Source organism: Dama dama, chromosome 9, assembly GCF_033118175.1.
Source record: "Dama dama isolate Ldn47 chromosome 9, ASM3311817v1, whole genome shotgun sequence".
Classification (NCBI taxonomy): domain Eukaryota; kingdom Metazoa; phylum Chordata; class Mammalia; order Artiodactyla; family Cervidae; genus Dama; species Dama dama.
Window position 1 is genome coordinate 6,007,984 of NC_083689.1, and position 14,135 is coordinate 6,022,118.

Here is a 14,135-nt window from a genome sequence, read left to right on the forward strand (position 1 = left end):
CCTGCGCTTGTGGTCAGGTGGTCTGGCCGGCAGTGAGTCAGCATCCCATGACCAGCCGTCATAACAAGGGGATCCCCAGCCCCCTTGCTGCCACCCACCTCAATGACATCTTATCAGGCAGGCAATCAAGGTGGGGAACTGTTGCATGGATCTCTTCAGGCCCCGGGGCCAAAAGAGCAAGTAGATGCCAGGGTGGTAGAGAGCTGGCAACCAGAATCTGTCCCCATGATCAAAGGAGGAGGCTCTACTGGGGCCCCTGCTGCAGCAGAGGGGAGGGAAAACAAAGAACAGGTTCCTTGCTAGCTCTCTCCCTGATGGAGTGGGGGACCATGAGTTTGTTCCTTATATGGGGGTGAGGATATGCGGTGTATCCAGGGGGCCTGACTGGAGGGGTGGCTTGGGTGGTTTGCCCACCCCTTAGGTGGTGTTGAATGCAGGAGAGGGGGCATGTGCAATAACTGTGTTTCTGCTGGCTCTTCAGAAGTGGCAGTTGGGTTTTTTTTAGCCTTTTTGTACCTTTTTTGTCTATAATTTGCCCCAATTACTGTATGCACATAGCTATTTTAGTCCCTTAAGAATTTCTTTGTGGGCCTCCCTGGTGGTTCAGTGGTAAAGAATCTGCCAGCCAAGCAGAAGACCCGGGTTTGATCCCTGGGTTGGAAAGATCTCCTGGAGAAGGAAATGGAAAACTACTCTAGTATTCTTACCTGGGAAATCCCATGGACAGAGGAGCCTGGTGGAGTCCATGCAGTGGCAGAGTCAGACGTGACTTAGCAACTAAACAATGATAGTTTCTTTGTATTTTGTTGCTTGAGAAGTGTGTCCAGGTGCAAACATTGCAGCACTGCAGCAGAAGTTCCCAGGTCCCACCCAACCTGTCTCAATCCCACCCCTCGACAATTGTTTCCTTAAGTTTCCTTTATTTCCTTTGCCAGGTGAAGCCAAGCTTAGACGTGTGTGGTGGGGCAGCCAGAAACAAACCCACTGCAAGACTCAGACTGAGCTGCTCTGGGCCATTATTTATATGGAAGATTACAGGAAATCAAGCTTTCCCCACCCCAACATTAGGCCCAAGGTTTGAGTTCCTTTCTCCATGAGAAAACGGTGTGATGAGTAGGGTGCCTCCAGGCCACAGGGCCCTAGGACCTGTCTGCTGTTCTCTTCCTCTCCCTAACAAGGAAGGGACATACCCTCTCCCTTCCAAATCATTCCACCTGGTGACTTTTTCCTGGCTCCTCCCCTTTCCTAGACCGCTTTCCCCACTGCCTCCCACTGTAATCTCCCACTCGAAATGTCACCTCAGTAGGGCCTTCCCTGACCACACCCTCGGGAAAATCCCCAGGCATTGGGTATCACCCCCTTTTTAGCCCTCTGGCAAAAGCGCACAGCTCAGCCCGCAGGGAATCTTGGGGGCAGGAGGGTAGCTTCTGAAAGAAAAGGAGCTCATAAAGTCAGTGGCCCTGGGGGAAGGAGATGAAGCTACGGAGAAGACCAGATTGGAGAGTTAGGTGATGCCAAGCTGTGGGCCTTGGGAGCCCCCGGGGCCCTCCTGCCTGGCTGTTGGCTCCCTTCTGGCTGGGCTGCTCGCACTAGACGGGAGCTGGGGGCCGTCAGGCCCTGTGGGGGTCGTGGGGGTCGTGAGGGCGGCGCGCGCGGAGTGGGACGTTGCGCAGGGGCCGTGGAGACAGCGCTCACCTACGCAGAAGCCGGGGAGGCCGGGGGGGGGGCGGCGCCACGGGCCTTTCCCGCTGAGACCCAGGCCCAGCGCGCCTGCCGGGAACAGGCAGCCCGGAAGGGGTGCGGCCGGAACTCGGGCTGCAGGGTCACTAGAGGGGGACAGCGGGCCCCTGGGGGCTGGAGCCGACCCCAAGCGGCATCCGCCAGCCAGACCCTTCTCCAGTCCGTGTCCTTGGACTGCCGGTGCCGGGCGGGGTCACTGCCGGCCTGAAAAGCCGACAGGGGCTTCGGTTTTCCTGCAGTGACAGGGAGCGAACACCTCGCCCCATGCGGCAGACCCGCGGGTCAGAAGTGGTGTAGTCGGCCGCAGGGTCGCAGGTGCCCTAAAACGCTGGACGAGGTGACGTGGATCCTGCCCCAGGCCGGAGGGTGGGCGGGGCGCTCGGAGGAGGGTCGCGGTTGGGATCCGAGGGCCCCGCCCCTCGCGGGCCGTTCCAGCCCCCACTGGAGCCCTACCCCCGGGCGCCCCTCCGAAGGAAAGGACCAGCTTGACTGCCGAAGGCGGGGAGAATCAAGGCAGGAGTCAGGAGGTGTGGGGAGCGGAAGCTGAAATGGGGGGGCGACCCTTGCCGGGATCTGGTGCCCCAGGCGGAGACCCACGCAGGTGCCTAGGCTTTCCGGGCTGGGGGACAGCCGCTCCGGGCAGAGGGGGAGGAGAAGCAGGTGGTGCCGGGGCCCAGCCGGACTGGGGGCCGCAGACTCTCAGGAGCGCCTCTCCGGCCGAGCCGCGGGAGGGGCGGGGGCGGGGAGAGGCGCTCTCCTGACCGGGTTGGGAGTTTAGGATCACGTGGAACGGACGGCCGCTGCTTGTCAGGGTCCGGTCAGTGTCGCTCCTCTTCCCGGCTCCCTTCGAAAACCTGGAAAAATTATGTGGTGTTCTCTTGTGCTCTGAAGTCCCGCCCTCCTGCCAGGCTCCCCACCAGCCGCTGCCTCTTGGTAGCAGCTAGCTACCCCCAAGGCCTTGGGGGCCCTCTGCTCCTGGCGCAGGGCACCCCTTTTGCTCAGCCTGGGTCCCAGCGCCTGCACTTTGGGGGAGCTCGGGTAGCATTTGTGGGGTCCCTTTTATCGTGTAACCCTGACTCTGGAGCTGGGATGGCGCTGCACCTCCTTCGACCTTCGGTAAAACGGTGTCTCGGACGCCCCCTTCCGGTGAGAGCCGCATCGCGCAGCAGCCGCCAGACCAGCCCTTGAAAAGGCGCCGCGAGCCGAGGTGGGCAGCAGTGTTCCAGCCGCTCTGCCTCGAGGGGGAAAGTGTGTGCCTGGGCTTCACGCAAGCGACTGGACAAGAGAAGGGCGTGCGGTGGCCTTGGCGGGCCCTGATGCTGGGTGCTCAGTATCCCGCTCTGCCTGGCGCCCAGGAGCTATTGTGTGGCAGGCCCTGAGCTAAGGAGAGAGAGGAGGTCAGGAGAGGCACAAAGCCTGATTTCCCTGGAGGTCATGCCAAAGTTGGCAGGATGGCAGCCACTGTGCCCTGGCTAAAAGCGTGTCAGGTGGCGAGAAATCACAGCGCATGGGTCACAGCGTCAGAGAAGGGCGCCTCCCTCTCCACCACCACCGCCGCCGCCACCTCCCCCGCCCACGCCGTTCTGGAGAAGGGGCTGTTTGCCTCAGAAGAGACTTCTGGCAAGAAAAGGGGGCTAAATCCCCTCTCCACCCGCTGATTTTGCATTCCCCAGTCCCTGTGTTAACACCTGGGCTTGTGGACTCTTTAATCAATAGAAATTGGTAAAAGGCCCACCAAGAAGGCCCTCGGAACTGGTTTCTTATGTCAGGTAGCTAGAATAGCAGGAAAAAATAAAGAGTCCAAAATGGTGGAACCAGGCAGAGGGAGAAGGGGAAAAAAAAAAAAAAGGCCCATGAAGGGGGCAGTCCAGGACCTGAGTGAGAACCTCTGGTCTTGGGCGTAAGCAATCAGGCAAATGCTGGTACCATCCCCTATTTGCATAGGGTGTAATGAATCAGGTTCCAGGAGAAGGAGACAGAAAGTATAAAAACGCAAGCCAGTGCAATAGGGGCAGCTTATGGGTGACTTCAGGTTTTCTTTTTGGTTCAGTGTTGAAGAATCTACCTGCCAAGCAGGAGCCACAGGTTTAATCCCTGGGTCAGGAAGATGCGCTAGAGAAGGAAATGGCAACCCACTCCAGTATTCTTGCCTGAAATCCCATGGACAGAGGAGCCTGGTGGGCTACAGTCCTTGGGGTCACAAAGAGTTGGGCACAACTTAGTGACTAAACGACATTGAGTTGACCTGCCCTTGCTCCTTGGGAGTCTGCTGCCTGCTTCCAGCTTGAGCTGTTAACTAGTTTGTCCTTACAAATGCTGCCAGCTTAATGCTGTTTCAGCTACACATGGCCCACCATTCCAAATCTCTGATAGAAGAAGACAAGAGCCAAAGGAGAGTACACCCACCCGACACTTAACATGGGATGAGGGTGGAGAGGGTTGGTGGATCCACCCTGGAAGGGTGGCTTAGCTGTCTGCCTACTCTGCTGCTCCCATGTGCAGGGATCATGTGATACCCAACTTTTGCTCCAGGCACCTTAGAAGCGACAGCTGGGTTTTGGCTTTTTTTGTATCCTATTGCTCATAATTGGCCCCAATCGTGCATGCATGCAGTTACTTCCAGTCCGTTATAGTTTCTTTGTAGTCTGTTGCTGGAGGAGGTGTTTGAGTGCAGGCACTGCTGGAAAGGGTCCCAGGTCTCAGCCTGTCTCACGCTCACCTGTTCCATTTCTGTCCCTTTTCTGGATGGAAACTTTCCTTTGAGGATTCGTTTCTCCCCTATCACTGTGGATAGGGTGGAATATGCACATGACCCAAGCTTAGCTAGACAGCATCTGTAGCCCCCAGGTCAGGGATGGGCATGGACATGCCCACTGGAGTCACCTGAAGGCAGGAGCCTGCCTGAAAGCCTCTGGGTCCCTGCAGGCCTAGTGCTGGCTCGTGAGATGGCTTACACCAGTTGACGCTGGTCTTTTTTCTTCTCTTTAAATTTATTTTTGTCTGTGCTGGGACTTCCTTGCTTTGCGTGAGCTTTCTCTGGTTGCAGTGCTCAGGCTTCTCATTGCGGTGGCTTCTCTTGTCTCAGAGCACAGGCTCTAGGCAGGCGAACTAGTTGTTGCAGTAGTTGGGTTCAGTAGTTGTGGCTCAGTAGCTGTGTGTGGGCTCAGTCACTCCTCGGCATTTGACACCTTCCTGGGGATTGAACCCATGTCCCCTGCATTAGCAGGCAGATTCTTATCCACGGTACCACCAGGTAAGTCCTGACTTTGGTCTTGGTCAGTGTATCCAAAAGTACAGAACCACCACCTCCCACTCCGTGCCTGTCACAGGGTTCCCAATGGCAGTGATGGTCACCGCAGAGCAGACCAGAGGTGTGGAGGGTCGGCTATGGCCGTGATGGCGTGGCCACATCCTATTGACTGTGCTCCTGGAAAATAAAAGTAACAACACTCTCATAGTGCTCCTCTTATGCTGGGAAGCATTCTGGAATTTTTTTTTTTTTTTTTTTGCCAGTTCTTCACTTTCATGCTTTATTGAAAGTAAAATGAATAAAAGACTGGTTTGGGTAAGCAGATTATGTCTCTAAAAGAATTACTTTTAGTTCAGAGCAGAATGTTGTCCCATCCACTGTGATATAAATCCTTTATGGACCAATGCATTCAATATAAAAGCCAGGCAAGGAGATAGAACTTTATTCTCTCCATGACTATAAATCTCATATGAAAACATGATTTACTGATACTGCTACTAAACTTTTTCAGTCTTTACTTGCCCCTTCCCTCCCACCACCCCCCTTAAATATAGAATTTGAAACATTTCCTTCAAGTCTGATGGGCTTCAGTACAATCTGCTGTATTTGACATCGGAATCATCTTGGGTCACTTTTGAATGGTTTTCTGCTTTTTGGAAGAGTCACGTGATGGTTTGGTTCTTAAATCCACCTTTTCTTTAATGTCCTAACATGTCAAACTCCTCTTCCCTTCTGGCCATTTCTTAGCAAGTGTTCAAAAAGATTAATGTCCACATAGACCAATACCTTTAAACCCTTCTTCTGGCATACACACTTGCATGACATCATCCCTTGCAGCATGATCTACAGTTGGTCATCAGCCTTTCACAAAATGACAGCTGAATGTTTTATATACATTAACTCACCTGCTCCCTTGAGGTCAGACCATGTGATTAGCTCTGGCCAAGGACCCAAGACAGAAGAGCCATGTTTCTTACAGGCCAGAGCATTTCTTTATTTGCCAAAGCCAGAGCTTCTAAAACCCTTTCCCTTTTCCGGAAAGCCTGCAATGTTCAGGTGGTTATTCTTTTTCTTTTTTTTTTTTTCATTTATTTTTATTAGTTGGAGGCTAATTACTTTACAATATTGTAGTGGATTTTGCCATACATTGACATGAATCAGCCATGGATTTACATGTGTTCCCCATCCCGATCCCCACTCCCAACCTCCCTCCCCATCCGATCCCTCTGGGTCTTCCCAGTGCACCAGCCCTGAGCACTTGTCTCATGCATCCAACCTGGGCTGGTGATCTGTTTCACCATTGATAGTATACTTGTTTCAATGCTATTCTCTCAGAACATCCCACCCTCGCCTTCTCCCACAGAGTCTTCAGGTGGTTATTCTTGAAGCCTCGGCAGGAACTACCACAAGCAGGTCAGACCCTCAGGCTTTGAAAAATATACCATATTAAATCATAGAGTCTTGCAGTTATTGCAGCAACACAGTGCACAGAAAGGATAAAGTAGCTTGCCCAAGGTCAGACAGTGTGAGCCACGGGAGTAGAGCCAAGACGATGAACCCAGGCAGGCTGTCTCTCTAGTTTACGTTCTGACCTCAGTGATTGAAAATCTTCTAAACAGTGTCCTGAACCCATTTTACTTTTCATTTCCAGACAGTCCCCCTCCTAACTGCCCATGTCAGGGCAGAAAACCTTTTTCTCTACCGTCTTAGATTCAGTACTTAAAGGGGGTGGTGGGAGGGAAACGGCAAGTAAAGACTGAAAAAGTTTAGTAGCAGTATCAGTAAATCATGTTTTCATATGAGATTTATAGTCATGGAGAGAATAAAGTTCTATTTCCTTGCCTGAGTTTTATATTGAATGCATTGGTCCATAAAGGATTTGTATCACAGTGGATGGGACAACATTCTGCTCTGAACTAAAAGTAATTCTTTTAGAGACATAATCTGCTTACCAAAACCAGTCTTCAGTACTTTACCAAACCAAGTACTGCTTACCAAAACCAAATTCAGTACTTTAAATTCAGTAATTTAAAGTAGTAATTTAAATTAGTACTACTAATTTAAAACCAAATTAAACCACAGAGGCCTGAATTAAACCAACAAGAGATAGATTAGCAAGAAAATGTTTTTATTCATGTATTAGAACTGGGGGCTTCTATATCAATTTAATGGGGGAGCAAAGGAGAGAGGGGGAGAAAGGTACTTACATGGAAAACACATGACTTTTAAGAAAGATAAATGGATCTGATCTCAGAGGGAGAGCAGTGAACAGTCCTAAAGAGAGATCTTAAGTTTCCTGTCCAGGAATTAAACTTAAGTAGCCTGGATATTCATTGGAAGGACCGATGCTGAAGCTGAAGGTCCAATACTTTGGCCATCTGATGTAAAGAGCTGACTCATTGAAAAAGACCCTGATGCTGGGAAAAATTGAGAGCAGGAGGAGAAGGGGATGACAGAGGATGAGATGGTTGGATGGCATCACCGACTCAATGGACATGAGTTTGGGCAAACTCTGGGAGACGGTGAAGGACAGGGAAGCCTGGTGTACTGCAGTCCCTGCAGTCACAAAGAGTCGGACACGACTGAGCGACTGAACAACAACAAAGCCTGGATGAAAACTTGGAATCTTAGTCACTAGACCACCAGGGGATAAGAGGCTAGAAGCAAAGTTTCCTGGCTCTTTCCCCTCATCTGAAAGCAAGGATGTTTCAAGGAGGCAAAAACTGTAAAAATAGATTCAAAGTTTATTATTAGGGACACAGCACAATGTATGGGACAGCACACAGACAGACGATGTGGTTAAGAGAAGCAAGGCAGAAACAGGCACCCAGAGACAGGATATGGGCGTCCTCTCTAATGGGGAGGACCGCAGAGTCAGAAGCTAGGCCGAGATGTATAGCCAGTGGAGGGTGTGGGCGTCCTAAGTGAGGAGCGCAGTAAAAAGGGGATTTAAATCCCTTAAACACAGGACAGTCCTTCCGGGTCTTTGTTTACCTTTGACCTTTATCATTTCTTCCTTCACACCTGACTGCCCTAGGACCTTCCCCAAGATATGTGCCCAACTTGTTTCCAAGATGGATCCCGCCACAGAGGCCAATGGGTGCATGCATGTCCACGGTTACTGTGGAGTGAGCCCCCTCCCTTTTCGGCCCTCAAGAAGCCTTCCCGAGCGCATGCAGACAGGGAGGTCTTCCTTGACCTCAGGACTTGGTACCTCACCTCTTCACTTTAGCAGAGCTCAGCTTTCGCCACTAGCTTTGTCCTTGGAGTGTGTGGGTGAGAAAAAGCTTCAGTTTTACTCCACTTGACAAACACCACCTGTCTAGCCCAGGGACCCATCGGTCTCCTTTCTCAGGTCCTTAGGAGACTATTTAGAAGTTTGAGGCAAAAAAAAAAAAGAAGTTTGAGGCAATGTCTCTTTGGGTTATCAGGTGAAAAGAGTCAATCAGTTACTGAAGAGCAAGTTTGTGTGCCTGATACAGTGAGGCCACACAAGCCAAAACATTGGAGTTTGAAGCCAAGAAAGGTTTATTGCAGTGTCAATAAGGATAAAGGGTGGCTCATGCCCCTCAAACCTGGAACTCCCCAAATGGTTTGAGCAAAGCATTTTAAAAGGCAAGATGAGGGAGGGGCATGGTTGGTTGTTGCAAACTTCTTGGTCCACGTAAGTCAGATCACAGTGTTCCTGTAAAGCTCCAACAAGACAAATGTTACTCTCTGTTTGTGACTTTTTATATGAATGGGAAAGTGTTATATCCTTAAAGGTCAGAGCCTTGATAATGGGCTAGCCTGTATACAGGCTGTATTCAGGCTATCTGCAATATTTTAAACTCAAATAGAATACAAAGGTATCCTATTTGAGTTATTAATAAAAAGATATTCTAAAGGTATTCTAAAGGTAAAAGAAACAGATCTAATATGAAGTCACATATGTTCTTCCCTATTACAAATCTTTCTCTCATTGCTCCTAGTGAAGGGATTTAGGACACTGGAATTCTTTTGGGAGGCTCTGCTTTTAGACAGGTAAGGGAATTCCGGGGAGGGGGCAGGGGGGCGGCTTATATTCTCCAATGTCTTCAGTTCAAAATAACTTGCATGTCACAGTGGCACCTTCTGGACCCCTTTCCCTACCCCAGGCCCTGGCTGGTCTTGCTGCTTCCTCTCTAAGTCTTCAGTTCCTTCTCCATGCCTGCCACAGTGATCATTTCAAAATGCGAATAAGACTGTCACTCCCACCGCAGCCCCCGTTCCTTTTCCTGCTTTGGACAGATCCCACAGTTTCAAGGGTACAAACACAAATCCCTGACAAACTGTGCTATATCCTAGCACTGTGCCCTGCCCCCGTCTGTCCCAGACCTCGCTCACTGAGCTGCACCGGACTGGCATTGATCGCTTACGCGGATCAATCCTTTCCTGAGAACTGCTCCTCTCCCCTGGGTCACACGGCTAATCCCACTTTCCCAGGGAGGCCCTCTCTCCTTCTGTGGTCATTCCCCACATTATAAGCTCTCTGAGCCCCACAGACCTTCCCTGCCCAGCAGTGAGCGCAGCGGCCACAGACAGGACTGTGGCCGGGCGGGACTAGCTCAAAGTGTGTCTGTGTCTCCAGAAACTCGAGCAAGATCTGGCACGGGGTAGACGCTTAGGACATTTGCTGTGAATGAATAAGGAAATGAGGTTGAGACAGGCTGGGGCCTGAAACCAGGGACCGTTTGCTTCAGTGCTTGCCCCTGCACAGAGCAACAAGATACAGAGGGAACCATAAGAGACTGAAAACAACCTGACGTGCATAGATGATTGGGCACATCATGAACAAGACACAAAAAGACCAAAAACCCAACTGCCTCTTCTGAGGCAGGAGCAGAAGCAGGGTACTGCATATGCACCCTGCACATGGCACCATCAAGACGGTGGGCAGACCACCTAAGCCACCCTTCAGGCCTGAACCCTCACCCACCCCTACCCCCAGCCCACAGAACGAACCAGCTTACCCCTCTCCATCAGGGACCCAGCAAGGGAACCTCTTACTTGTATTTGCACCCTCCTGCTGCAACAGGAGTCCCAGTAAAGCCTTACCAAAATTTCTTGTCTCACCTCTTACCAATTTCTATTAATTAAGGAGCCCAGGAACCTTTATCAGTAACATACTCTGCAAAGGGACGCTCTCCCCTTCCCGGGAGAGGATCTGGGCACCTCCAGGGCCACCGAATGCAGCATCCTTTGCGTGCAGCAGCCCCCTGCACCTCCCGTTGCAGCAGCACCACCCTAGATGAGTCTGCCTTCCTGGCCCCTGAGGGCCTCAGCACCCACTTTCCAGCAACGCTGCCTTCTGCCCCTTTATCCTTTCACTCTCACTGCTTTCCCCTCCCCCTTTGCCCTCTTTCTCCCCTGCTATCTCTCTGCTTCTCCTCTCTCCATCCTCTCTGCCTTCTCCTGCTTCTGTCCTGTCCTTCTGAGGGAGTGGACATCACACAGCTACACTGTCACTCCTCTCAGTTTGTAAGACCTGCTCCTTCTGGCCATCAGTGGCTCACCTTGATGGTAGACAGAGATGGAAAGGCTTGCCTCACACCTTGCAGATCTTTGTCTAGCAGGCTGTAGCTGACAGGAGATTTATGAGAGTAACAGAGGTTCAAACCTCATATCCTGTAGAGGCCAGAAGTCTGATAATCCTAATATTCTCACCTTTATTTTCCTGCTGCCAAGAAGTCTGGTTGGGACGGAATAGGCTAAATCATCAGATTTCTCCTTTGTGACCCCATGGACTGCAGCACACCAGGCTTCCCTGTCCATTACCAACTCCTAAGGGCTTACTCAAACTCATGTCCATCAAGTTGGTGATGTCATCAACCATCTGATCCTCTGTCATCCCCTTCTTCTCCTGCCCTCAATCTTTCCCAGCATCAGGGCCTTTTCTAATGAGTCAGTTCTTTGCATTACATGGCCAAAGTATTAGAGTTTCAGCTTCAGCATCAGTCCTTCCAGTGAACACCCAGGACTGATCTCCTTTAGGATGGACTGGTTGGATCTCCTTGCAGTCCAAGGGACTTTCAAGACTCTTCTCCAACACCACAGTTCAAAAGCATCAGTTCTTCCATGCTCAGCTTTCTTTATAGTCCAACTCTCACACCCATACATGACCACTGGAAAAACCATAGCTTTGACTAGACAGACCTTTGTTGGCAAAGTAATGTCTCTGCTCTTTAATACGCTGCCTAGGTTGGTCGTAACTTTTCTTCGAAGGAGCAAGCATCTTTTAATTTCATGGCTACAATCACCATCTTCAGTGATTTTGGAGCCCAAAATAATAAAGTCTGTCACTGTTTCCATGGTTTCCCCATGTATGTGTCATGAAGGGATGGGACCGGATGCTAGTTCAGTTCAGTTCAGTCACTCAGTCATGTCTGACTCTTTGCAACCCCATGAACCACAGCATGCCAGGACTCTCTGTCCATCACCAACTCCCGGAGTCCACCCAAACCCATGTCCATTGAGTTGGTGATGCCGTCCAACCATCTCATCCTCTGTCGTCCCCTTCTCCTCCTGCCCTTAATCTTTCTCAGCATCAGGGTCTTTTCAAATGAGTCAGCTCTTTGCATCAGGTGGCCAAAGTACTGGAGTTTCAGCTTCAGCATCAGTCCTTCCAATGAACACCCAGGACTGATCTTGAGGATGGACTGGTTGGATCTCCTTGCAGTCCAAGGGACTCTCAAGAGTCTTCTCCAACACCACAGTTCAAAAGCATCAATTCTTCTGCGCTCAGCTTTCTTTATAGTCCAACTCTCACATCCACACATGACTACTGGAAAAACCATAGCCTTGACTAGATGGACCTTTGTTGGCAAAGTAATTTCTCTGCTTTTTAATATGCTGTCTAGGCTGGTCATAACTTTCCTTCCAAGGAGTAAACATCTTTTAGTTTCATGGCTAATCACCATCTGCAGTGATTTTGGAGCCCAGAAAAATAAAGTCTGCCACTGTTTCCACTCTTTCCCCATCTATTTGCCATGAAGTGATGGGACCAGATGCCATGATCTTAGTTTTCTGAATGTTGAGCTTCAAGCCAACTTTTTCACTCTCCTCTTTCACTTTCATCAAGAAGCTCTTTAGTTCTTCACTTTCTGCCATGAGGGTGGTGTCATCTGCATATCTGACATTATTGATTTTTCTCCCAGCAGTCTTGATTCCAGCTTGTGCTTTTTCCAGCCTAGCATTTCTCATGATGTACTCTGTATATAAGTTAAATAAGCAGGGTGACAATATACAGCCTTGACATACTCCTTTTCCTATTTGAAACCAGTCTGTTGTTCCATGTCCAGTTCTAACTGTTGCTTCCTGACCTGCATACAGATTTCTCAAGAGGCAGGCCAGGTGGTCTGATATTCCCACCTCTTTCAGAATTTTCCACAGTTTATTGTGATCTACACAGTCAAAGGCTTTGGCATAGTCAATAAAGCAGAAATAGATGTTTTTCTGGAATTCTCTTGCTTTTTTGATAATCCAGTGGATGTTGGCAATTTGATCTCTGGTTCCTCTGCCTTTTCTAAATCCAGCTTGAACATCTGGAAGTTCACAGTTCATGTATTACTGAAGCCTGGCTTGGAGAATTTTGAGCATTACTTTGCTAGCGTGTGAGATAAGTGCAATTGTACCGTAGTTTGAACATGCTTTGGCATTGCCTTTCTTTGGGATTGGAATGAAAACTGACCTTTTCCAGTCCTGTGGCCACTGCTGAGTTTTCCAAATTTGCTGGCATATTGAGTGTAGCACTTTCACAGCATCATCTTTCAGGATTTGAAATAGCTCAACTGGAATTCCATCACCTTCACTAGCTTTGTTTGTAGTGATGCTTCCTAAGGCCCATTTGACTTCACATTCCAGGATGTCCGGCTCAAGGTGAGTGACCACACCATCATGATTATCTGGGTAATGAAGATCTTTTTTGTACAGTTCTTCTGTGTATTCTTGCTACCTCTTCTTAGTATCTTCTGCTTCTGTTAGGTCCATACCATTTCTGTCCTTTATTGAGCTCATCTTTGCATGAAATGTTCACTTGGTGTCTCTAATGTTCTTGAAGAGATCTCTAGTCTTTCCCATTCTATTATTTTCCTCTATTTCTTTGCACTGATCACTGAGGAAAGGCTATTCTTTGGAACTCTGCATTCAAATGAGTATATCTTTCCTTTTCTCCTTTGCCTTTCATGTCTTGTCTTTTCTCGGCTATTTGTAAGGCCTCATCGGACAGCATTTTTGCATTTCTTTTTCTTGGGGATGGTCTTGATCACTGCCTCCTATACAGTGTCATGAACCTCCGTCCATAGTTCTTCAGGCACTCTGTTTATCAGATCTAATTCCTTGAATCTATTTGTCACTTCCACTGTATAATCATAAGGGATTTTATTTCTATATACTGATATATGTGCAGGTGAGGGTCCCACCTGTGGGTTGGAGTCCCACAGATGACTTACAGTTGGCTGGTTTCAGGGCTGATGACCTGGTGGGCAGTGGACAGGGTGTTACCTCCTTCACTGGCCCATTCTGGAAGCACAAAGTCTGGTGCCTGAACAGACATCCACAGAAGGTGGGTAAGATGGGCAATCTCTTTCTCTTTTTCAGTCTTTTCAGTCCTGCCTCCCTTTACCTCTCCCTTGGTTCTCTTACCTACACGCCCATCCTTTTCACCTTGGAGACTCCTTGTTGCTCACCTGTTTTCATGAACCCCACACTTTTCTGTTTTGTGGTCCAGCTGGCAGAAGGGCTAGTTGAGAAAGGAGTTGGACTGGGCAAAGTCCTCCAGAGGCCACCTTGCAATAACACCATGTCTTCCTTTCTTGTTTGTGTCTTTAGGTTTCTGTCATTGATACATGCTGACTCTTATCAGTGAATGTATCAGGATCTTTGTTTTATGTGGTTTTGTCTGTCCAACCACTCCTGCAAGTCTCCACCTCATTGTGCCTATGGGTTAAGCACTTAAGCCTTAAAATACAAACACAGCCCACATTGCCTGAGACTCCAGCCTTAGGTTACTTAGTAGGACTTTAAAGAACAGGGAGCAGGGGGAAAGAGCTTGCATTTCTCTGCCCAGTCTTTAAAATGTAACTGTTATGCCTAGGCTTTCAGGAACTATCTGATCCAAAATCTGTAG

General features: G+C 49.4%; 1 long non-coding RNA gene across 4 annotated transcripts in view; it reads right to left on the reverse strand.

Moving 5' to 3' along the window:
- Window positions 1–282: 282 nt before the first annotated feature.
- Window positions 283–14,135, reverse strand: part of LOC133061654 (uncharacterized) — a 59,504-nt gene continuing 45,651 nt past the window's right edge. Inside the window, exons 2-4 of one of the 4 annotated variants that reach the window (XR_009694014.1) lie at window positions 4,147–5,167; window positions 1,696–2,594; window positions 283–777 (exon numbers count right to left, since the gene is read on the reverse strand). This is a non-coding gene — a long non-coding RNA (uncharacterized LOC133061654). Of the gene's footprint in view, window positions 778–999; window positions 2,595–4,146; window positions 5,168–14,135 lie in introns of those variants that run through there. The other 3 variants (XR_009694013.1, XR_009694012.1, XR_009694011.1) reach the window with 3 other exon arrangements.